The sequence below is a fragment of the Manacus vitellinus genome, unplaced genomic scaffold, assembly GCF_001715985.3.
Source record: "Manacus vitellinus isolate BGI_N305 unplaced genomic scaffold, ASM171598v3 scaffold_4_pilon, whole genome shotgun sequence".
Taxonomy (NCBI): domain Eukaryota; kingdom Metazoa; phylum Chordata; class Aves; order Passeriformes; family Pipridae; genus Manacus; species Manacus vitellinus.
The window spans coordinates 38,278,656-38,301,954 of NW_021940604.1; the positions used below are offsets into that span (position 1 = coordinate 38,278,656).

The 23,299-nt window shown below is 35.6% G+C and overlaps 1 protein-coding gene across 1 annotated transcript in view; it reads right to left on the bottom strand.

The window, feature by feature from the left end:
• Positions 1 to 22,025, bottom strand: part of RIMS1 (regulating synaptic membrane exocytosis 1) — a 197,313-nt gene extending 175,288 nt beyond the window's left edge. The window contains exons 1-2 of the mRNA XM_029962695.1: positions 21,941 to 22,025; positions 20,686 to 20,697 (exon numbers count right to left, since the gene is read on the bottom strand). The gene's annotated coding sequence lies outside the window, so the exon portion shown is untranslated. The remainder of the gene's footprint in view (positions 1 to 20,685; positions 20,698 to 21,940) is intronic.
• Between the last annotated feature and the right edge of the window lie 1,274 nt (positions 22,026 to 23,299).

Genomic DNA, 23,299 nt, shown 5'->3' on the forward strand with positions numbered 1-23,299 from the left:
AGACTGCATTTCCTAGTCTTTTTCTGCTTGCCTTTCACAGTTAACTGAGATGTTATCTTTTCAAATGAGATTCCATGTGTACAAATAAGGACGCGAGTAAGATGCTTAAATTTTTGGTCAGAAACGGTCAGAAATGACCATAATCATGGCAGGTATTTAAGATTCCAGACAAAGAGAATCCTCTCACTTTCAAGTAGACATAGCAAAATAAAATGAAATCCTACGTCTAATGATAGGTTAGTGCCATTAGCAATAAATCAGCATATCCCATCTTGCTGCCACATGCCACTTAGGAGGGCATAAGCCTATCGTAAGAGTTAGGTTACATCTGCCAGCCATGTGTATGTGTCTCATGTACCATAGGGCATCCAAATATTGCATCAGATGTCTACCTTTAGGCAACTGAGCAGACAGGTCACACATTGATCCTAGTCTTACTCCCAGTCCAAGTTTCTTAACCAACTACAAACTGCCTATAGAACCAGGAGGAAAAGATACGGTGAAGCAATGTTTCATGGAGTTAACATAAAAAAGGGTTTTTTAAGCTAGTTTTGTTTACATTGCTGTTAGCAACAGTGTTACTAGTCATATTAAGATAAAAATAAAACAAAAAACAACTGACTTTCTTCTCATGCCCTTCTGCCAAAAATCTCTCAGTTACAGTTGCCAATCTTTCAGAAAGCTGCCAACAACTTCCACAAAAATTAAAGACTATCTAGAATAATCCTGCAGCAAAATGAGCGTGGAAGCGAAAAACTCAGGCAACTATAAAGTAATAATATGAAATATCATCTCTAAAACAGCACACAGACAGATTCCAGCCACTATCAGAATGTCATGGCTAGGCTTCGTGAACGAAGATTTGGGACTATCAGAATGTACTTCTTCAAGAATACCTTTGGAGTTCAAGGAAGAAAGCAAAATCACTAGAAGTGAAGGCAGGAGTTTTGTCTAAAAATTCACACCAGCATATTTACATACAGTAATTTGAAATATTCTTCCCTACAAGTTCTTTCCTAAGTCTGCTACGCAAATAAATTAATTAATGCACACCACTAAAATATAGTACAAAAAAAATTTCACTGTCATAGTTGCAGCTATGATCTTCTAAAGCACAACTATAGCTTTGGTCTTACTCTTTCCTCCTAGATCAGTTCCTTTGGCAACTTTATTTCTCTTCCTTGAATTTCCTTCAGTTTCCTCTGATATATTAACCATGAATTGCTAGCCTCATTTCCCCATTTTCTGTAACATCAATCTCCATTTCTCATAGAACGTTAAGCTACCTTAGAAATCATTATCTCATAGATAATTTTTGTGTATTCTTCTAACCTTCTTTAAAAAAACCTAAAAAGTTTTCTCTAACTATTTGAACATTTGGTTGTCTTGATGAGCTACAGAAGCATCGACTGTACTCTTCTTAATCACTTCATAGTTTCCACAGTTACAGATATACATGGAACATACAATTTTTTTTAAACTGCAGAAGTCTTACAAAATAAGGTAAATGGCACAAAACAGCTGTATAGTCAGGACTGACAAAGTTTTAGTTGTAATTCAAAAAACAGAGAACTCACCAGAAGCTTTCCACTCCATTTATACGCTTATATATTCACAAACTGCAGTAAAAATACACAAATGCTCCAAACAAGAGTGTCTTTAATAGTGGATGAGTGTGCATATAATTTCTGTTGGAACTTGCACTATAATATCATTATTTATCTTTTTATACTCTTCTTTTATATATATTTATTACAAACTATGTCAAAACAGATGTAGTGAAGAGGCAAGAGAGGATTTTGGGGTATAGGTTGGAAAATAATTTACAACGAAAGTCAAAACCCTAAAGTTAACCCGAAAGTTAAAACTGCAGAGTTGAATTCTTAAAATAAAATAAAAAAGTTCATGGAAAGAAAAGTAAGTGGGTCAACTGGTGAAGGCCACAGGGGAGTTGATAGGTATGAACTAATTCTGATACTGTATTCTCAAACACACACACACAAAAAATATTAAAAATAGTGTTATGAACTCTCCACATTTGGAGACATTCAAAACCCAATGGGATACAGCTCTGGAAATCTGATCTATTTGAATTTGCTTGAAGCAAGGAGTTGGACTAGATGATCTCCAGAGGCCCCTTCAAACATCAACCACTCTGTGATTCTCTATGGAATAAAGCACTCAGAAATGGCCGTATTGTTCTTCAACTATGTTCTTCAACTACGTTTACTGCTAGAAGGTCTGTCTGGTTTTGTCTCACTATCTACACAGGTTTCTGCCCTAAAGCAAACAGTACATAAAAGCTGAAAAATTCTGAGTGGAGAGGCACTCTACTCACACAAGGGACTATGGAAAGCCCACATCATATTGACTCATTTTCTTCCCAGATTATACTCCATGATGCATGAACATAGCTATGAACATAGCTACTTCCTCAGCTATCCAAGAGCTTAAGATTATTTCCACCAAAAGCTGGTGGAGTGACTGAGTGCTTGAAAGCTTCCAATATGAGTTAGTGAGAACCAAGTTGTCTTATATTTATAGTATACATATATATAAATATATACAGTATATATAGCTGATGGTGTCCCATCTAGTTTTCAGATACTGTCTGCCTAAAACATTATATTTGAGGTTCCCAACCTGTAAAATGCATATCACTGTTAAGTTAACCAGAGGCATATGCTGGCCTTAACAGACACTAGGAGCGTGGGGTCACCAGGAGATCTGTTCTGGGCACCTCTGTCTGCAGAAGCAATTCAGGGAAAAGGAAAATGGACACAGGAAACAAGCAAAGCTTACAGGGACTGCTTGGATCCATAGGAAGAGACTGTGGAGCTGAGACTAACAAGGCACTATGAGACAACGAGGCAAAAATCCAGGGGCTGCTAGGAGGAGGAGAATTATCACTGGCTGTGTAAATTGGGATAGAAGGCAGAGAATAGCTGGCAGTTCAGGATTATTCCTAGTGGAAATATACAGCAGAGTGACAATCATGTTAGGACAAAGATTTTTATGAATGACGTAACAACTTGCCAAGGGAATGTATGGGAGCATATGCAGCACATTCAGATCTGTCAGTTCAAACAAATGCCCAAAATCCTCTGTTTTGGAGCAGAAAAAGCATTATTTTTAATATATTTCAGGATGATCTCATTGCAGTGATCTCTGCTGTGAAGCTTCACAAAGGTCTCCTTGGACCACTGGGTTTCATCATCGTTCCACTTGCATACAATCATGCTTTAGGACTATCAGCTCTGCTTACACGGAATTTTCCTCTGTTCCCCATCAAGTCCTACGCTGGGAAGCTCTGGTTTCTAAGTTTTACCTAGAGCTCCCACACCCCCAAGTCCACATAAAGCCTAGAATAAGGCTGCCAGAGCTTTATAACCAGACTCTGAAATTAGTCATCTACTTTGTGAGTGATTCAGAGAGGGAGAGCGTGGCACCAAGGTATGCTTCCTCCTGTGCCTGTGCAGCTCCACACACAGCCCTGGCTCACTACTGCTGTCTGGGACAGTCAGTGCCCTTGCCTCTGCCCTTCTGAGACTGAGCATAAAGATGTGAAATGGTCTCTAATCTGTTACAGATACTTTTTTGTATCACATACAGATATAGTTCTAAACACAATCCAGATAAACCTAGAAATGTAAGCTTAAATAAACAAAATCATTACAAACCTCTGCCACTTTTATCCTGCATGTTTTAATTTTCCTTAAGCAAACAAAAGCAAGCACTCTCAGTGAAAGATTAAAATTTACAAATGATTGCACATTATTTTCGTTCTATTTAGTTTTCAGAATTAAAAAAAAATGCACATCATGGTGTAAATGTAGCTGGACAGAACTTTTCACGCTTGGAAGATGTTAAGCATCACATGGTGCCTACTTATAAATGAGTATTTTTCAACAATTTGTACTGCCCAGTAAGGGTTTTGGCAAAGCACCAAATAAGATTATGCCCTATACATGTTATTTACATTCATGTTTCACCGTCTATCCCAGACTGACCCTTAAGTTCATAACTTTCTTCACATAATTAGAAATACTTAAGCTTGATTTTTGTTATGAATGTAAATGCATGGTACGTTTATATTTACAGAAAGCAGATTTTACCCACCTTTCTATCATCACAGCAACTTCTTAAAAGTTTAAAACAGCTGCTTTGAAAACAAACATACACTTTCTTTGTGTAACATTCTAACTTACATAGATCAGCAATCTGATCTCCTCTTCTGAAAAAGCTACCAAACTATCCTGAGGAACCACAACATACTACAAGAGCTGGCTCAACATCTGATTTGCAGTTATTCCCTTATGAAAAGGATGTCACAGGTTTATGGGGGTTTTTTTGTTGTTTTGTGTTTGTTTTTTTTAATTTCATCTTTGTTGAGCCTACCTTCTGAGGTGTCCATGGTCCTTTCTTTTAATTCTCCCACCTCTTGCTCCAGGTGCAGAGTCTGAGGCTAAGTTGATTAAGTCTGTGCTATCTGTGCTATCAAGCTCGAGCACAAAGGAATCTCAGTAAATCTGGGATGGAAGATTTGAGGAAGGGGAAGAGAGAATATCAGTGTTCTACAACAAATTTGAGTGGATAGTTAAGATATATTAAAAAAAAACTGGGGAAAACAACGTATTTTTGGTAAGAGAAAGTGTAGATTTTTCGGAAAGTAAAGACTACACGGGGACTGAGAAAGGGTTAAACAACTGTGAGTTTGAATATGCAAGATTTAAAAGGTAATGAAAAGGGAAATGGGGCAGGAAAATGCAGTAGGAATTTTGTGCCAGTGTAAGAATATTACAAATTTTTTAACTAATCTAAACAGCACACAGTTGACAGCCAATTCACAGACCATACCCAGTATTAATATCAGACATCTACTATCCTGAATTTGCAATACTACTGGCAGATCTCACAGGGAAAGTTTCAATTAGGTAAGATGATGTAAAGCAGTGCAGAACCATACAGTCAGGAAGTTCAAACATAATAATGATATTTCAGTATCCGATGAAGCTACTGTTACAAAAACAGGTTCAGAAATTGAGATCAGAACTTTGCTAGATGAGGAGACAATCATTCTGATCTTCTGCACTTACCTGTATATTCACAGATATCTAATGAGGCTTTGTATTTCCTAAACAAATTAAAGACTTACGGTGCAGTGATGACTTAAGGCTATGTGGGAAAGAGGCAATAGTTAAGGATATTCTGCCTCTTTCTTATCAGAAATAGAGGGTTGCATACTCCAGGGTGGTAGAAATATAGGGACCATAAGCCTATATATATACACTTGTGCTCACATGCTTGTTCAACAGAAGCAAGCAAAGTTTTTCATCAGGTAACTGATTTTTATGTTGCAGGTTTACGTGTGTGTTGGGAGTTAAAAGAAATTTAATGGCCAGCAAGACTGTGACCATCTTGTGAACTGAAAGGATCATTTTGACCAACCTGTCTGATAAACATTCCATGCACAGTACTGTTCCTCTTAGTCTCAATTTGATCCCTGCATATTCTCGTGAATCCATCTTTGAGCTTTTTTTTAATTCAGGTTATGTAATACAGCTGACAGAATGAACCCAGCCAAACAAATCAACGTCAGTTATTTAAATCCAAACCAGACATAACAGACAAATCAGACAATTCCACCTTCATCCAGAGCCACAGGGTTTTATGACAGGTTTTCTAGAAGATTTTATTTCAGTAATATCTGTTATTTCTAGAATCTGAGTTTAATCTCTTCTCTGTATTTCTCTCTAGATTATAATTAATTTTAACTTTACACTGAAATTGTGTCAGTAGACTATGTATTAATAAGGATGGTACTGTTTTATTCCAGTTGTCTCTAAGTTTTAGGTGATTATACTAAAACCAGCGGTTTATCCCAGCTTAAATACGACTGGTTTATGCGAGGTCAGATCCTTCTGACCCTGTTGTCTTTAATAACTTTCTCTTAACCACTTCAGTTCTTCATATAGAAGAACACAGGGAAAGAGGGAAGACTTGTGAGATGGGTGGCCAAGAAGAACAAATATCCAACAGGACATGGGCAAACAGGTAGAAAGGTTCAAAGTCGGGTGAAGAGAAAAGGTAGAGAGGCAACAACAAGTTGAAGAGAAAATTTTAGAAAGGGACAGTAGGGAGAAAGTAGGACTAATATTAGGAATTACGAGGAAACTAGTGTGCTGGAAGGGCAACAAAATTAGATTGCCTTCTTGTCACATATCAAAGTTACTGCATTTTGAATACAGAAGACACACAGAAAATAAAACTTACTTCAGAGAAAACTCTACTTCCTTTTCTTGTTTTGGGTTTTTTTTCTTTCAGTTTGTTTTTTTTCTTCAGAAAAGAAAGAAGGCATTTGGGGACTTGGGATTTTCTTTCTCTTTTAAGAAAAATACCTCTAGGAGAGCTTTATATCTCTGCAGGCATAATCAGCAGAAGACATTACCAAGCCTACACACACATACATGTGCACTATGACAAACCACCTAACAAATGAGCTCACCAGGACTCTTAGTACACAGCAGAAAATAGTGGCAGATTGAATGTGAGACACTAAAGCTCTAAATGTAAACAAAGCACATCCAGCAGCTTTTGCAATAATCGTGTGGCATTTCAGTCTTTTATTTGCAAATCCTTCACTTTTTTTTTTGTCCTTCCTATTTTAAAGAAACAAACTGTTCTGAAGTTTAACTTTGAACCACTAGCAGACACCTTTATTTTTTTTTGCCCTGAGCACTGGTGATCAGAGTATTGGTAGCCATATAAGAATTTGCTGCTTGCAGAGTATGACAGAACTGAAAGATTTAAGATTTGCACTGAATGTCATGGTCTGCATAAGTCAGACTATAGTACCAAATGTTCTGTATTATTTTAATGGCTATCTCTCAAATTAAATCAAAGCAGAAGTGACTCTTCAGTTTGTAAAACTACATGTGTTTACTTCTCCTCCTCTCTACTATATAGTGAGATTTAAGCATTTTGTTTGAAAGAGTCGCTGAGACTATGCCATGTCACCTGGCTTGCAAGCCAAAGGAACTTTTCTGTTTGGAACATTTATGGTATTTGCTATGCTTAGCCATCCAGAAATGTTTATGATACAGAATCTAAGTTCTTTGCACTCATTTTAATAGAATAATATGTGACATTTAAATTGGGAAAGGAAATTACTGGGCATCTAAAGTCAGCCATCCAGAAAGCTATCAGACATAAAGAAGGAAAAAAGATTAAGAAAGTACATACCTTTCAGCTATTCAGTATGACAAACTGCTAAGAAATAGCGATTACTGTTAAAATATATGCTAGACAGGTTATATACTTAAAAGGATAGAAAAATAAAACCAAGAATAGAAGCAAGGAGGAAAAGGTGATTTTCTTAGCACATAAACATTGTGGTAGCTACATTTGTAACATAGATATGGCAAAAAATAGAGTTTTTAGTTGACAATGAACAGCTCTAAAATAAAACACTAAAATGCAGATTGCTACCAAACAAACCAAAGTCCTTAACCAAGTGAAAGGGCACACATGTGAGAAGTTTTGAGAAAACAGCCAACTTACAAGAAATATAAGGTATTGGACATCAGGAAGCTCTTCTTGCCATAGTTTAGCAGAGTGGTTAAATTATAATTTAAAAGAGTGGTTTTTAAAAGCAAATGTTAAAATTGCTAAAACCCAGATCTAGTCCTTCTGAGACTAAAATAGAAAGACTCTCTTTCCAATGGATAACATGGAAATTTAGGCAGGCAGTCTGGAGAGAACTGTACCTAACAGTATGCAACAGATGTTGAGACCCCAAAAAGCTCTTCCCACAGTTAGTTTTCTCTCATTACAAAAGGAGCGTGGTTTCTGAGAAGCACATAATATGTTAGCATAAGACTGCCTGGTAAGGCTGCCTGGAACTTCTGTAGCTTGAAGTATAAGAGTTGCTCCTTGACCTGGGAGAAACAGCCTGTATGGCTAACTGCATCTGCCTTTTGTATCCCAAATCTGTCAGCCAGCTTCTTTTTATAAAAAGCTGGCTTCTTTATAAAAAGAAGAAGTTTCTCCTAAGTCATTGGGATTGGGTTTTCTCCAATCACCATCTCACCCTCAAGGAGGCTAAAACATTCTATCCTAGATTAAGGCTTTTAATTCCCTTAGCTGATTATTGATCTTTATGAAGCTGAATACTTTGTTGAACTATATCATTCTCACTATCTGAAAACTGTGTATAGCAAATTTTCAGCAAGAGTCCATGACTGTCTCATTGCATGGCCATAGAGTTAAAAAAAGATTTTTGGTCTTCATAGGTCTATGAATTATACTCAAGAAATGGAAAAGAATTTACCAATACTAATAAAAATATCCTAAATAAAATATTGAAAATTTAACTGTGGGTTAGTACAATTTTCAGTAATACATAACATTTTCTTGTCTGTGACTGTCTTTAATGTGGGGGGAAAAAGCCAAACTGAACTCTCTACAGCAGAATATATTCACAACTTTCCACAATATCACAGACTGCATAAGCCCAAATACCCTGTTTTAAGGAGGTCAATTCATGCAGGAGACAAAAGGCTAAAAGAATTATCTGCTGGTGCATGAATTGTCAGGTTGCATGCAGGAGAGAGAAGGCGTAGGTTTGCACAGAAGAATCAGATCGACTGTGTAAAGTCTTATTTGAAATAAGACTAAATATAGGTTTCTAAATGTGTCTACAGGCCATTGCTGCTGTCTGATTTCCTACTGTAACTAACGAGAATCTGTTGTAGGATTTAACTGCATTCAGTTCCACCTGCAATGCCTTAACATTTCCAAAATATGAGTGTGCAGCTGTGAGGTAGGACATGGGTTTTACCTGAAAGCCACTCTCACTGGGGTAGTGCCAGAAGCTACAGTGAAACTCTGCTGTACCTTATATGACACTAGATGACTTGGGGTTCTATTTCCCTAAACAGGAACAATAGTTGAGAAATATTCAGAGCCAATTCAGTCTAATTCAGGGCAAGCTGAAGCACTGATCTCCCCCAGTAAGTATAATGAAAGCATACGTCCAGCTCATATATAATGTAGGGGTTCTCATCTGGAACTGATTCCTACTTAGTCTGACAGGTAAATGTATTGTCTTAATCACTCCTGGATACCTCACCAGTCTCCTCTTTAATGCTCTACAGAAGTGACCAAGAGGGCAGCTCCTCTAAAATGAGCAATAGGCTCTACTAAAGACTCGCTTGTTGATTAGGAACAGGTAAGCTGTATAAAGGAAAGGGATACAACCTGCAACACAGGATATTAACAGATATGCAAGAGTAAGGTTGTATCTCTGATGAAAGTTTAGGGGTAAAAAAAAAAAATTAAGTGGATGAAATCTTCCTCCATTTAATCCTCTTGTTGCCTTTTCTGCTGCACTGCACTTACACGGGCAAGAACTTGTCTCTGTGGTCTCTTTACCCACCCACAAAGGCAGTGACATCAGTCCCTGAAATAGGCTAGAAAAACAGGTTTCTTTACAGCTAAAAGAACTGATCCAAATAATCCTGAAGGGTAAAGCTGTCAGGCTGACAAAGGTCTTGAGAGCAGTTTGCTGGATGAACCTTCAACTGCCATTTGTAGAAGCCATATGGTCAGAGAAGGAAAAATTAGAGAGAAAAATTAACTTTGCTGATGCATGCATAGGTATGAGCTTTGATCACTTACCATGTTGCAGAGATACAAGTTACACTAATATCCCAGAAACATACACACATTTCCTCCAGTCATGACAACACAACCATCATATGCATGCTTATCTATTTATAGAGTCTCAGCAACATCTGCTCATCTCTATGATTAATCTGTACTTCTCAGTAATACTCAACTTTTTAGAATGCAATATCCCAAATAATTTTCCCAAAACTCACCACTACAAAGGGGTTTGCTATAGGAGTCTGCTTTTTATGGACAAGTTAAATACAAATATAATGGATTATTGAGAAAATAATATTTAATTACAAATCTTCTGTAGACCCGTTGCATATAAGTTAGTTGACAGGTGTTTTAGCTCGAACACTGAAATTGCAGAGTACATGATTAAACTTCAGCCTAAATGGGGTACAGTTTTTTGGAAATCTCAATCTGGATTAAAAAATATTATTAGGTTTTATGTGCTCTTTAAGGAAATGGAGATTACATTTCATGCAGATCTTCACTTAAGCTCTTACCAGTCACTAAACAGTGGTAACTGATACTTTATACCATTTTATGATTACAGTTTTGGGGAGAGATTTGATTTATCTCCCTAGAAAGGTTGACTTGCAAATGGGTTCTTACATTAATGGAATCAAAAAACCCTCACAAAATGTTACAGAAACTTTGTCTACAGATTTGCTTGCTTGACAAATACTGTTCTACACTCAAACTCACATATTATGCCTAATAAACTCATGTACCTCAGGTATTTGTATGACAAACTATCCTAAGCCCTCACTGATTGCAGCACTGGAGATCTACAGACAGAAGCATCCATCTGTTAGGTAAAATTACAAAATGTCCCAGAATTCAAAAAATATAAAAACATAGATGGAAGTATCTTTTATCTAGGACATTGCATGGCTAAAAATACACTGGATTTTAATCCTGGATGAGGATTAAGGTTATTTACGATAAAAAGAGAAATAGCAAGAGAGCACAGATTACATCTAGTCCTCATAATTAGTTTGTTCTCTTGAAATTTTTTCAACTACTTGTTGGTTTCTCATAATGCCTAACAGATCATAAATCTTACTAAAACTCTTTTTGCAGTAAGATCTCTTTTTAGCTAAAACCTCTCTGGTTTTGGGGTGCCAAAATAGCCCCAGAATCCAGTTTACTAAATTTAGTTCTATTTAGCGTTTACGTGTTATTTTGTTATTACTAAAACCAAATAATTGTGTCCCAGCAGTGCATATAATTATGAACATTTTAAAGATTAGAAGTCACATTTAGTCCAAAACCCTACATACCACACTAAAAATCCTATCACATAAAAGAGTCTTACATGAATAAGGGCTACAATGACTCAAGCTGAAAGATACAAATTCCAAGAAGAAATAAATAGACCAAGAAAAGAATTTGTCGAGGTTAAGGGACACACTCTGGACTGTTGACTCAGCCTGTGCTTAAATGAGAGCACTCTCATGTGCCTGGCAACTGGCAGCGTGTAGTGACCACATGGAACAGAAGTATCCAGAGGCACCCAGAGACTGAACAAGGGGATTCAGTTAGTTCAGTTGCCAAAACCTAAAGTGTTTTAAGGAAGGGCGATGCATGATCAGGAGAAATCTTCCACTTGATGGCATCCCTTCACAGAAGAACTGTTTACTGATACCACAGCTGGTGTCAGAACTAAGGGATATGCTAGATTGAGTCATAGCAATAAAACCTAATTATATCTAGAAATCAGAGCACTGCTGGAAAAACTGAAGGTGTGTTGCTCAGATAAAAACAAGTTCCATCAGGTGCTGCCACGGGACGACTAGCTCTGACTGAGCTTTGCTTGAACATCAGGAGTCAGCTCTGCTGGTGTACCATATTCCCCTAAGGCATCTCACAGAGTAACACACTCCTTCAAGCCTAAAGATATCCCTGGGCATCTCCTGTACATTTACTATTCAGTTCTCCTTCAGTGTTTTTGAGGGAGGAAAAGAAAGTATCTCCAATCTCTAAAGCTGAACTTTCCTTAAACATCAATCAGAAGAGATATCAAGACATATCCAGGTTCCTTTCTTCTGTGTGAATTAGATGAAAGTTTAGATGGTGTGAAATGTTGGCCTGCTGGTATGTCTTTGTAAAGTAATCCCTTCTCTTCAGCCCTCCACAAAAGTTTACGGTTCCAGATTATTTTTTTTTGCATGTACAAATTAAATTTACCTATACCAGTCACAGTCATCTCTTCCAAACTTACACTTTTAATACTCCAAGATTACTTCTTTTCAGACTGAAAAAAGATACTGTGCAGCACAACTAAGAAAGCTAAATGTTATAGGAAAACACATTTTTAAATTTTTCAATTTTCAAGCTAATATCATTAAGGTACTTTTTATATATATTTTTTATTAACATAGTGTATTAGTTCCATATTCCATAGCAGAAAAAATAATAGTATGTTTAGAGATCTCTAAATAGTGGTTTAGAGATCTCTAATAATTCTATGATTTCTGCAGTGCCAACAAGTAACATATTATTCCATTACAGAAATGAAGATAAAAACACAGTAAATACACTATCCTTAAAAAGAAAATTTTTTGCTTAATTTGAAATGCAATTGGGCAAACTGAATTCAGAAATAACAACTGCAAATTTGATGTGGCAATGAAAAGGAGTTTTGGACTTCAAGATACCATAAAGGTAATAATCTGATACCAATAGTAGTAAGATTGGATTTGCCTTGTTAACAAGAGGTAACAATAAATTCAAAGTAATTCATATAATGAATTAAAGGACTTGAAAAAGTAGAACGCTGTAGAAAGTTAAGACAATTAAATGTTCATAACACTCTGAAAGGATACAAGAACAGTTCCAAACAAGTACAGTGATCTCTCAGCTGAAACTGCAGCGTGCTACATACACGTTTTGCATGGAATTAAGGCTGAGTTTGCTTTTTACTGATACTAACATTACCAGAAACATGTTGAAGTAATGAAGAACTGGAGGAGCCATAAACAGATTTCTGGGGTGACTATGATTTGAAAATGATCATCTATACAGACCAATCTACACAGATTCCTACCAGTAGCCAAACACCTCTTTTGCCAGAAAAATCTGGAAAAATACATAAACCTGAAATATTTACTCTGTAATCCTTAAATATTTATAAGTATAAGCCTTAGTATTTTTGAGAATGTTAATAATGATTCAGCAATAATAATTTTTTTATAATAATAAAAGGTTCCTGCTACAAGAGAAAACCCTTATTAAAAAAGGAACGTTCCCTTTAAAATTAGCATTTTAATTACATGCATCACTATTATTGTAGCTGTCTACAGAACTTTTTATGGCACAGTTGCAAGCAAAAGGGCATCAAATCTATTAGTGTAATTCCAATCTATCAGAATTAATAAGTGATAAGATGAAGAAAGAAAATTTGATTTCATGCATACAAACACATCATTTCAGCAATTTTTTTAATTGGTTGATTTTTTCTCCTCATTTTGTAAAATTATGTTCATATTTTGACTAGTCAGGAATGATCAGAATTGCATCTGATGTAAACTGTTTGGTTTTAGCTTTTGCCTTATACCAGATATACATACATTATCATATTAAATCCACAAGGTCATACTTGTTAATTTTCAAAACTGTGTGCACTAAATAGACAAGGATCAGAATCTACTGTAAAGTTACAGTTTATAGGATCATGTTGATTACATTAGGTATATGAACACACCAAAAAGAAACCAGGCCCTTCCCATGACTCCTTAATATTGTGCTACACTGTTAGCATTTTCTTTCATTATTATCCTCCTTCTTCTTAAGATGTACCACATATGAAAAAATCTCAGATTTCAATTCTTATAACTTGTTTCATTTACTCGTCTTTTCAATATGTATCTGCAGTTGAAACTAATTAACTAAAACTATCTTCCTTTACACAAGACCCTGATCCCACTTCTTAACTTACAGATATTTAGGACACAGATGAGTACATATTTGACAGAAAAGTGAACAAAAATATTTCTATATTTTTGTATTTTCTGAAAATAGCATTATTTCTCAATTCCCTAGTATCATCTCCTCCTAGAAGTTTCAAATTCTAACGAATCAACAGATGCAAGACTCCAGTCAACACTGCTTACTACTCACTAAGGTAACAGAAGGATAAAAAGGCTAACACCTGCTGACACATAAGCATTTGCAACTTTAAAAAAACAAGCAGCTACTAATATTATTTTAATCACAAGATGAGGAACCAAAAATTCTTAAGGGAAAGTATTCAAAACCAGAAGTGTATGCTATTGCATGACACTTCTTAAAATTCATACTTAAGAATACTCTTAGCCCTTTATTACTACAAAATAACACACACCTGAGGAATATCATCATCCTGGGAAAAAGTTTCTCTTCTTCAACTGAAAACACCTTATTAAACAGCCACTGAAAAATCAGAAGAAACTGAAAGTCTTCTCCCAGCAAACGTAGATAATCTTATCATTGTAGAACAAGTTCCTACAGAACATAGTCGTAAGATAACTATCAGCAACACCATGGAGCAGCCACTGTGATCAGGTATCTGTAGCATTTTGGTTTAATGCATGAAAGATGTCAGTAGCTGAGTTTGTGTCTTTTTTTTTCTTTAGCTTTACTTATGTATTCAGCATATGTGATTTTGTTTGAAATAACAATTTAAAAAATCACACAGACTTCACTCACCGGGAAGAAACATTAGTTCTTTCCTATTATTTTTAAAGCTTGCATTTAAGTAGATCTAGTATGTCAGAACTAAATTTGCTAGTATCTTTTCCCGTGAAAGCATACTTGTAAAAGTAAAAGAGGGTAATTTATTAGAAAAATGTAATAAAAAATTTTTCAGCAAAGTTAAGTCTAAATCCTAACTCAATATATACTTCTGGAAAAAAAACAAAACCAGAAAAATTATTTCAATATTTCGTATTCTGACTTTGCAGTGAGACTGACCCAAGGCAGGTAAGAAGATATTCCTCTTCAGTACTGAAAGCACTGTATTCGCACCTGGGAAAGCAACTTTGCCACCATGGAGTTCAACAGGGATTTCCCACACCTCAGAGAGTATCTGAGCCAGTAGGATAGACAACATCACTGGGAAAATCGCTCGAAGGCTCTCCTGCTCCTGATCCTGCTCCTCAGCTTTATACCACCAACTTAATTGGACCAGATAGAATACTGTTAAAATGAAAAATATACTGCAATGAAAGAAATTAAAAGCTTAATCAGGTAGCTTTGTTTTTTCTTTCTCTCTGAACGCTGAGCTGAAAAAATCGTCATACTTGTTGGTGGCCTTTTCTGAAGGATTCTGTGAAATTCTAAAATTCATTTGTCCAAACAGCATAATTCCCTAGCAGAACTTAAGGGGATTTTCTGTAAGCTTATAATGTGTGTAGTTACAATAAGCAAAAAGTAACAAAAATGACATGAATTATCCTTGACTCTTTCATTATTCGCCATGCAGGTCAAAAGACACATGGATATGCCAAACTGTAAGGAGCAAGTTCCTTTAGGTAGCCCTGCTTCAGCAAGGGCCTTTAGATCAGATGACCTCCAGAATCTCCCTCCAACTTCAGCCATCTTGGGATTCTGTGACTGCTATGGCATAACATCTCTTTTTGTCAACATAAATGGGCACATAAATAATAATTCCTCAGTTGATTTAAATACCTCGAATCATTTACAGATTTCAGAGGTCAAAAAAGTGGTTCTTAAAAGCTTTCTTCTGCCCTGTACTTCCTGCATTAGACTACATATAGGATGTATATATATAGTGTGCATGTATATTCACTTACCAAAAAGTCTGTTCAATATATGCTTATACATACATATATTATATATACATACATGACATTAGGCAAGAGGAGGTGCAATAAAGCTTCTCCTGAAAAGTCTAATTAACTTTTGTTTTTGCAATTGAAGGAATTATTATACTTATAAGTATTGCTGACATTTTCTTAACTAAAAACCCCAATTAAAATTAATTCCCATATTCTTGAATCAGTTAAATTGAAACAAAGGTACTGAAAATACAAGACTAAAAATAGGATAACATAGCAAGTAGTAACACTGTGGGAGATTACAAGTTTAGGGGGTTTTTGTTTATAATGTATTATACTGAAGGAAGCATCCAGTATTTTTTAGGTATAGTCTCCACGGATCACTGTTACCCAGCTTGCATGCCAACAGCAAGAACAGACATGAAGGATTCAGGAGACCTTTATCACAGGTTAAGAAAGAAGTATTGCAGTAGCAATATATTTTCTTGGTCATCAACTGTAGAACTGCATGACAAGTTGCAGTTTAAGAGTTTTGCAAACAGATAAACTAAATCTGAGTAAATCAAAGAGCTTAACCAAGTGGTTACTGATTTACTGATGATTTAAAGCTATAGTGGAATAAAACTCCAGCTGTCTAGTGACTCTTCTACAGTTCAATCCTTAAATGAAGAAGCTCTGATCTGGTTAACTTCAGAGCAATAGCATCACCTGCCTGCCTTTTTTTGTGAATAAGAAGTAATCGATCATTTTTGTTAGCTGGAAAATAAATAAAAAAGATGTTAAAGGCAAACATGTTTCTTCAGCAAACTTGGTGAAAAGCAAGCTAATTTAAGGATTTGCTTAAAAAATCTATACTCTCACACTTGTTTGAAAGTGAACTAGCTTCCCAAAAACCAGAATGAAGTGCTCTACATCTAACTTGAAATAGAATGCCTCAGTTTCTTGCTGGTTTTTTTTTTCTGCTGGAAGCAGCAGTTCTAGGGAGGGATTACTGAAAAGCAGTGCTTCTTTCCTGATGCATATAAACTCTATATCTTTTAGGGAACAAATTATGTTGAATGCTACAGAGAGAGAGAGAATTTATCTGCTATCCATTTGAAATTTGCTATGTAATTTTACGTCCTTCTGTTGGATTCTTTTTTTGTTCTACAGTTGTGTTAGTCAGAATGTACATAAATTAGCCTTTTAATGGACAATTTGACCTAAGAGTTCAGTGAAAGGGATTTAAAAATGATCCTGGCAATCCAGACATTTTGTTCTGACAATATTACCAACTTCTGTTGTAGCATTAGTACACAGTTGAATTGCATGGCATATGTACTCAAGTTGGTAAGGCTTAAATTAGCAAGCCATTATGTAAGCAAATTTTAAGCATAATTTAAAGGAACTAAATGACAAACACCCTGTAAAAACAACTGACATCCAATTAGGGAAATGTTTCCAAGTTGTCTTTCTTTTCAAGTATAAATCACTGACATTATACTAAAATGAAAACAATTTCAGTCAATGCTAGATTAGAAATGTGACTTTCTTCACCACTGGTTATGGACATTATTTTCTGCAATCACATACTACTAAGTTTGGTGAAATCGATTCTCATATATTTATAATGTATTTTACATCCTGATTTCGTACCAGTTTTCTTTTACATGTGTAAACAGAAAAATGAGTAGCAAACTCCTCTACTCTGCACAACTAACATATCTGGAAAACACACAGGAAAATGGTGACAAAATTTTTTTCATCATTTGCTCCCAATTCTTTTCACTTTAAATTCAATCAAAAATTGTAACCCTAATGAAAACTGTAGAATGGTAGACTGATTGCTATGGATAAATATATGGCTTGATCTGGAACACAGACCTTCCACTAATTCTTTCAATGTCATACAAATTTCGCTTAGCTCAAGACACCCACAGCACCTCACAAAATATTTAAATTTTGATCAAAAAAAATACATTTGCTCATTCAAGATCATTTTCGTAGACTAAAATGTATCTCCACTTCTATAAAGAGAAAGAAACAGAGCTGTACAACTTCATGTATCAGGTGTGTACAAAGGAAATACATCTTTTTGCATGATCTAGCCAAACACCGGGGAAAAGTTTTACAGGAATGATGCAAGGGAAAAAGTTGTATTTTCAGGTGGTTTTTTGCTCTAGAAGGCTGTGGTACCACTGGAGGGAAGAACAGTGGCAGCCAGGCCAGCAGGAAGACTGAGGCAGGGCTCTGCCCACACCTTGCCAAACCATGGAGAAGCACCAGCTGGACATTTTCCTGACTTGTCCACTGCCCTAACAACCACAATATTTCACATCACACGGGAGAGTGAATGGAATAGAGAGAAGTAACTTACACCCGTTACCATTTTGGCAATTAAAATGCTGGTATACGGAACATAACTAGAATACATACAGAGTGAAAGTGTAGACACTCTACACGGAACTAAAACTACCTGGAACATTGTACCAAATTAGAAGCAAGTGGTCACTCTTGTCAGCTTTTTCTTAAGCACCTGCCTGACTTCTTTCTGAAATGCTATCTCACATAACATCCTGTACTAATAATATTCTGCTTTCTTTGAAAGTATATACAAATGCTCAGTGATTACAGTGAAAGCTCCAGTTTTAACATTTTATTGGGTTATTTTTCCTTCCAAGAAATAAAATGAAATAGATTCCCAAGGCTTTACTCTAAGGATTGCAGTTGTCTTTCTCCAAGCCAGGAACATTTAGGGCCAAGTTACACCCATGCAGTCTTATGTATTCACTGTCCTCTAGTTTGAACGCTATTCTTTAAAATTTCTACATTTCTACATATCAATTCCATATGCTAGATATCAACTATAATTGCTTTATCTTTTGTCCCCCTAATCTCTCTAACTTTCTCTCACATGAGCATGTTTCCATTTCTTGGATCATCCTCTGCTTGACTTTTTTTGTGCCTATCGGTTAGTATTTGTCAAAAATGGGTAACACGTGGTACAAAACATCCCAGGCAAGGTATCATAAATTCTCCAGCTCTGCAGGAGATACTTAGAAACTACGATAGCATTTGACTTTTCCTGAGCTTGGCACTTTGGTAAGTCACACTTCATCATCCTAATGCACCCCTGACTTCTAGGAACTTGGTGCATGTGTTTTGTATTAATATGATTTATTGTGGTAATAATTCACATGGAGACAACAAGGATAAATATGTTGAAAAAGTTTTTACTAATATGAAACTTGCCAGATAATTTTTTTTGGTAGTTTGTTCCTAATATGTAGATTAGTCAGGAGTGTTGAGCCACTGAAAATAATTAACAAATAATATCTTTCTCATGTTGCTCTATATTAATTATACCAACTGTTCTGCTTATAAAACATCCTATTTGCTAGGTATGTATTAATATTTTGGAATTAATTAATATATATTCCATTATCTTTCAGAGACAGGCACTGCTAAAACAATGGCGCTTTATAGAATTGCTCCCCACGTTCCTCACAAAACTGAACTAATTATTGGATACTCTCCCTCTGACTACCACTAACTTTTCAGCTGTAAAGAGATGTAGCTCATCACACCATAGAAGATACTTTCATATACAGTATTATTATTAGGCCATTTTCTTGGCACATGGAAGCTTGGAGTTCAACACAAGAAAACCTAGACCAAGACAAGTGCAAACAATAAGGATGTATTTAAGTGGACTTAGGACAATCCAAATGAGTCATGTATGCCTTCAGAACTTCAGAGCTCTTTAGTGCAATGGAGTCTGTTTTCTGGATTCCAATGATATATTTCAAAGATGAACGCCTAAACTGTCCTCTCATCAAAAACACAATCTCTCCTGCATGCAGACACTATAACAATTTCAGTTATTTAGCAAAGTTTGTGTTCCAAACTGAAGGGTGAACGATGCCTAAAGCATATAAGGAGGTCAGGTGAGGTTCATCTGAATTGCTTTCCAAAACTTAGGTGGCTAAATTGTGCCTAAGTGGCACTGATGGGATTTGAGACTCTTGCTGTTTCTGACCCTAAAGAAGACTCTGTTGCAAGTGCACTAGTGTTTCAATGCACCCCAGCAGATGCATCAATGATGCACTGCTTTAATAAAAAAATTAGTATCAAGCTGAAACTTCTCTCACACTATCCTAAGCCATTTAGATGAATAGAATAGAAAAGATCGGGAACTCCTGGATTATTTCAGCACTTTATTCAGAGTACCACACAGAAAACGGGGGAATGAAGCCATATCGAGTTCTATTTCATAGCCATTGGAAAAACATCCATGCTCTCAGAACACTACTGCCACAGAAAAAACCTACTGCAATATGCAGGTGTGATAGAAATAATTTTCTCTGGATGTTAAATAGCGCTAAATTTACACTTGTTTCAGCTAAGGTGCCAGCAAAGCTGACTAATTCCCATGACTTAATGATCTAAATTAAAATCTGGAATACCACCCTTTGCAGAGCTGCCCAAGAGGTGGTAAATGGACTGCACTGTTCTGCTCAAGTACTCCCACATTTTTGCTATGCAGAGGGTGCAGAGATGAACAGGGAACTATTTCAAATAGTTGTTTTACCTATTTCAAATAAGGCACAGGCATTAGTAATGAATACGCCTGCACTTGATCCTAAAAGTTCTGCAGATTTTTGAAATGGTAACTATGCATTCAAAAAAGGTACACTCCACCTTGCTCACTACACTTATGGCCAGTTTGAAGAGGTTTTACTTTACCTATACATATTAATGCAAATGTAAATAAAAAAACTGATTTCACAAGAATTCCCTGAATTTCTGCCACAGCCAGAAGTGAAACACAGCAAACCATGTAAAACAATGTAAAATTACAATTAAAATACTAAATTGGATTTCCTGAAGCTGATGGAAGGATCTTGTATGCAAAAAGTCAAAATTGTTAACTAAAATTGTTAACTAAATAAAATTTTACTAGTCTTTACTGCCTCCTCTACTTCTTAGCCTAAAAATAACAAATATTTCTCAGTTCTTAATTTCTTTTGTTGTTATAATTTTGACAATAGTCTTGAGTTTCCTTGTTGAGCTATCTTTAAAGCCTATGTTCAGCTAAGGATGGGTAGGGCCTGGGTATTAGGATTCCTGGTTTTCCCCCCTCCCCTGTGGACGATTTTAAAATTTCAGTTCAGTTTTTCACATTAATATGTATCCCAGTTAGCTAACAACATTATAATAATAAATTATAAAAAGCATGTATTCTAACCACTTTGTCCTCCTTTGGGAAAGCATCCAAGGAAGCAGAATAAAAAGAGAAAAGAAAAAAAAGAAGAGAAAAAGAATAAAATAGGCAAGTATTAATAGACAGATTTTAAAGAAATGCAATTCTAGTAACTCTCTATGAAGAGATAAAAATATAAAATTAAAAAAAAGAGCTTTAAATAAAAAGATGACATTACCGCATATGTTGTAAACATGTTTTCCCACCCTGACCCACAGAAGCATAAACAATGTAACAAACAAAAGGCAAGTTACAAATGAATGGACACTCTTCCATTTCTGTGATTTGAAACAATGGGTGAAAAATAATTAAAATATATTCAATTTTTTTTCTGAGTAAAGATAAGCTGCATCACATGCATTCTAATTAATAGTATAATGTGACGTATTAAAGTAAACTATATTTTCAGAGAGTTGCTCTAATGACACCACCTGCAGGTGATACAATGTAATGCATCTATTTATAGTAATATATGAACATTGGAAGTTTTCACATATAGATATGTAAATTTTTGTCCAATTCACCTATATAGATTTTTTTTCAGAATGTGAATTTAATTTAATGAACTAACAAGTACATCAAGGCTATGGAAAACTTCTAAAATAAACCTGAAATGCATTTTTTGAGGGTAATCTCAGATACCCTTCAGTTTTGTGGACAGCTACTGCAGGTAACCGCATGCAGATCAGAGGGAGAAAGATTCAGTCACCTGCCTGAAAGTAGAATACTTAACCCAGATTAATCTATAGTTTATTTTATAAGTAAATTTAAAATAAATTGACATAACGCTTTCAGTGTGCTAAGAAAAGTGGTTGAGACTTTCTTCTAACCAAAAATTGACTGACTTTATGAAAAAGAAATCTATAAATGTATATGAAAAGCTCTACAAAAAAAAAATGTAAAATTAAATAAGAGGTCAATAAAAAGTTATTAATGTGGAGTTGTACCTGAGCAAAAGGGTTTCTTCTTTCATTCTATGAAAAACAAGTATATTTTTTTCAAACCATCACTCAGTAGAACTATACACTACTATTATTTTTTGTTTTAATTAACTTTGTGAATCCCAAGTAGCTCCACAATCATTAAATACATTATTTTACTTTATACACACCTCATAATGAAGCAATAAATGAAACATTTAAGTAAAATGAAGCATGAAATGCCAAACTTAAGGTGAACAATCTGCAGCACGACAATGTCAAGGAGGCTTTTTCTTAAGAGCGCACATCAGGAGACTTACATTGTTTGATCGCAGAGAGACACGACCTCCACATCGAGCACAAAACTTGGTCCGGCAATAAGAGCATAAATGGCCACAACCATCTGCAAATTTTGTTTTATGACAGATTCCACACGTTGGAGCATCATCCTTGTGCTCTCCCTGGTAACGGCGGGCTTCTTCCCCTATCTTTCTTACTTGCTCTTTATAGCTTTCAAATTGTTGATGCAACCTCCTGCATAGATGAGAAAAAAGTTTATATAGCGAGAATAGGAGGAAAGACCACTACCGTGTATTTCTTTCTTTCAGTTTGCAACACTACCTAATATTCTTGGCATGTTCACAACACTAAATGTACGTTGTATCAAATAGACTCTGCACATGAAAGAATGTATAGGGCAGTCTAAAGAAAAAAAAAAAGACATTTATTCTTATAGGTTTACTTCAAAGATCACGAGCAAATCATTTCACTTGATCAGAAATTGATGCAAAGGCATAGCGCTGAACAAGACTGTCTACCATTTACTGAATAAAAGAAATAATTGGCTGCAGAAATTTGAATTGCTTTGTAACCAACTTTATTTATACAGTAGGTGTAATAAAAATATGTAAATCAATCTTCAGTTACAGTGTTTTAAAAATCTAAATTACTAACACATACAACAACTATTTCAAAACACACTCTACAATCACAGACTTTATAAGAATATGAGAACATCTTTTTTATTTCAAATCTATATATTAACAACCTGTTGTGTTTTCTTTTGTTAAGTATGGGAGACTACTTAAGGTTTGCTATCCCTAATTACAGACATTTCTTCCAGTTTAGCTGCAGGAGTGTAAAGAAGTATTAGCAGATATAGAGATTCCTAAGATGAAGATTGGTGTCTAAAGAAGTACCTCTTCTCTTCCAGCTGCCCCAAATAACAAACACCTTGACACTATGTCAAGCATGTTGCTACACAAATGACCCAGCTCCTAATCACCAGCTCAGAGAATAGAACTCGGCCCTCTAGCCTTCACTTCCCTTTCTATAACTCAGGAATAATAATAATAATAATAATAATAATAATAATAATAATAATAATAATAATAATAATAATAATAAACAACTCAGTGATAAAGTCTTTCTTATCATAGTTACATTATCCCTGAGGAAAAAAATGTTCTCTGGTTTGTTTCTATGAGATTTTGCTGGCAAAGCTGACATTGCAGAGGGGAACCAGCTAAAGGTCCAATCCAGGTCTTCTCCTGAACATGGCTGCATACTGCAACTGTTCTTTAGGCATCTGTAGTGGGTTTCTGTGGCTGAGTTTTTGTAGCAGGGGGGGCTACAGGGGTGGTTTCTGTTAGAAGCTGCTAGAAGCTTCCCCTTCCCAT